The 3,213-nt window shown below is 38.6% G+C and overlaps 1 pseudogene; it reads left to right on the top strand.

The window, feature by feature from the left end:
• The first annotated feature begins 1,686 nt into the window (after positions 1-1,686).
• Positions 1,687-2,321, top strand: LOC141489775 (cell division control protein 42 homolog pseudogene; annotated as a pseudogene).
• The last annotated feature ends 892 nt before the right edge of the window (positions 2,322-3,213 follow it).

Raw genomic sequence — 3,213 nt, 5'->3', positions numbered from 1 at the left:
CATACCAACCCTCTTAAAGCCCTAATGATCCTTTAGAGGACCTCTCACATTTAAATGACAAGAGAGTTTTCCTATAATGTGTCTTCCTGAGGGAGGGAAAAAAGCAAAAAGAGGAAAAAAACTAAGCCAAACTAAACTAAACAAAAACATGGAGTCTAGGTGTCTCACCTCTTTGGAAAGTTCAAAGGTCAGCTTTTTTAAATGACAGTTCTAAAAATGGGGAACAAAATCAAATACAAATCAAATAAAGCAAAATGAAAATAAAGCAACAATGAGGAGAAATACAAAAGGTTTGTGGCAAACCCATGCTGAATAAGGTGTGCTCACATGGTGTCTCAGAGTTACATTTTGGTAATTCTTGCAATATTTCAAATCTTTTCATTACTATTATATCTGTTATGGTGATATGTGTTGAGTAATTTTTTTTTTTTTTTTTTGCAAGGCAATGGGGTTAAGTGATTTGCCCAAGATCACACAGCTAGGTAATTATTGTGTCTGAGGTTGCATTTGAACTCAGGTCCTCCTGACTCCAGGGCCAGTGCTCTATCCACTTCACCACCTAACTGCCCCTGCACCACCAAGCTACCTCATGCTGAATAATCTTTGATGTTACTTTCCTAATTATTTGGTAATACCACCAACTGGGCCCATATAAGATGGGAGACAAACTATAAACGTATGTATTTTGACTGCTCAGTTATCAACGGGCTATTTCCTATCTCCTTCTTCTCAGGCCTCCCTATTCCCTGAGATCAGCAGCATTGAAATTTGATCAATTAATAATCTTACAATCTAAGTGTTCAAGTGAAAGGAAGAGTCTGCTGATGTGACAGACTTCATTGCTGGCTTATTTTAAGAATTGTGACAACCACCCCAACCTTTAGCAAATACCACCTTGATTAGTTATCAGTCATCAACATTGTGATAAGATCCTCCACTGGCAAAATGATTATGACTCTCTGAAGGCTCAGAGTTTTTAGTAATAGAATATTTTTTTAGGTTTTTGCAAGGCAAATGGGGTTAAAGGTGACTTGCCCAAGGCCACATAGCTAGGTAATTATTAAATATCTAAGGTCCGATTTGTACTCAGGTACTCCTGACTCCAGGGCCACTGCTCCACTTAGCTGCCCTAGAATATTTTTTAATTAAGGTATGTACAGTTTTTTTCTTTAGATATAAGATATTGCACACTTAATAAACTACAGTATAGGGTAAACATAACTTTCATATGCACCGGGAAACCAAAAAATTCACATGATTTTTTGTTGTTGTTGTTGTTGCAATATCTGTTTTATTATGGTGGTCTGGGGCTGAACACACAATGTCTCTGAAGCATACCTTTATGGTATTCTACACCTGCAGTTCCCACTCTCTTACTAGGGGAAAAGAAATGTGCTTCATCATCTGTTCCCTGGGACCAAAATTGGGTATTGAAATTAATTTGAGTTGGATTGCTTTTCAATGTTAAGCCATAAACTGTAAAACAAATGACTGATCCTTTCCTCTGTATCTTGCATTCCTAACTTCTGGCTTTCTTCTTATCTACAGCTTCTAGACCAGATTCATGTGCTGCTAAGAGCTGCTACATTTAGTGTAATAAGTCCTTAGTGCCTACCTGGGAACGGAGGAAACCCTCAGCACTGAAGCTGAGAAACTTTCCCTGCTTCTTCTCTGGAGATTCCTGCCCATGGCATTAGAGATTACATTGGATTTGAAATACTGAAAGTGGATACAAAAAGGCTTCAGCAATGCAGACTGTTAAGTGTGTTGTTGTGGGTGATGCTGCCATTGGTAAGACCTGTCTTCTGATTTCATATACAACAAACAAATTTCCATCCGAATTTGTTCCTGTGGCATTTGATAACTATTCAGTTATGGTTATGATTGGTGGAGAGCCATCTACTCTTGGATTGTGTGATACTGCAGGACAGGAAGAGTATGACAGATTACGACCCCTCAGTTATCCACAGACAGATGTGTTTCTTGCCTGTTTTTCAGTGGTACCCCCATCCCCATTTGAGAATGTGAAAGAAAAGTGGGTACCAGAGATAATTCACCACTGTCCAAAGATTCCTTTCTTGCTTATTGGGACCCAGATTGATCTCAGAGATGATCCTTCTATTGAAAAACTTGCCAAGAACAAACAGAAGTCCAGCACTCCAGAGACTGCAGAAAAGCTGGCTCAAGACCTGAAGGCTGTTGAATATATATTGTGTTCTGTGCTCTCACACAAAGGTCTGAAGAGCCCATTTGAGCAGGTGATACTGGCTGCCCTGGAGCCTCTGGAACTGAAGAAGAGCCCTAGTTGTGTGCTGCTATGAACATACCTCCAGAGTCCCTTCTGCAAAGCTGGTGTTGGCATCATACTAAAAGAAATGTTTAATCAAACTAAAGAGAAATTAAAATTCGCTTTTGTAATAATCATAAATGCCCTGCACCCACCCCCACACTCTAGTTACCTATTCTGGGCCCCCAATTTCCCCTCTCAAGTTGGTTTAAATGCTAGTTAATTTTGAGTAATTATATATTGTCAGAAAGCACATCAGTATTAGTTTTATATATATATATATATATATATATGTATGTATATACATATATATATATATTTTTACCTATTTCTAATTTTTTTTTTTTTGGTTTGAAAAGAGCAAGGCATGCTTTTGATGACTGTGTAACAGACTAATTCTAGGCTCAAAATTTTTGAAGCTGCTCCCTGGTGCCAATATTGGCAATTAATGTTTGCTTAGTTTGCTTTTTTTTTTTCTTTGGGGGAGGTATGGTATTATGGGCTTTTGGGGGCTTTTTTAAATTTATTGGACAGTGGATAGTGGATTTTTTTTTAAGTGGGAGTTGTTTGGAGGGGAGGGAAGAAGTTGAATTTTACTTCCCAGATCTAGCTCAGGAAACAGATATTCCAACTATTCCCCTCCCGGTACTCTTTAGGAAGTAGGATAGGGAATATTCCCCCTCAATAACTTATACTCCTTTTTGAAAGTTGCCTTTTTGTTCCGCACTCTGAGTAGGTCCAGTATTGAATGAAACCATCCCAAGTGGGGTGAAGTATGTATTGCTCCTTCTCCCCCACCCCACCCCCATTGTGGGTTGCATGGTTTTCTTGACTACAATATTGAGGAGATTTGCCAGTTGCTGCTTTTGAGGCTAAGATTCAAACTTTATTCATCAATAAGTGAAGAAAAGCCTGTACCTTTTGAA

The sequence above is a fragment of the Macrotis lagotis genome, chromosome 5, assembly GCF_037893015.1.
Source record: "Macrotis lagotis isolate mMagLag1 chromosome 5, bilby.v1.9.chrom.fasta, whole genome shotgun sequence".
NCBI lineage: Eukaryota > Metazoa > Chordata > Mammalia > Peramelemorphia > Peramelidae > Macrotis > Macrotis lagotis.
The sequence above is the reverse complement of the archived record's forward strand: the minus strand, read 5'-3'. Positions and strand labels throughout refer to the sequence as shown.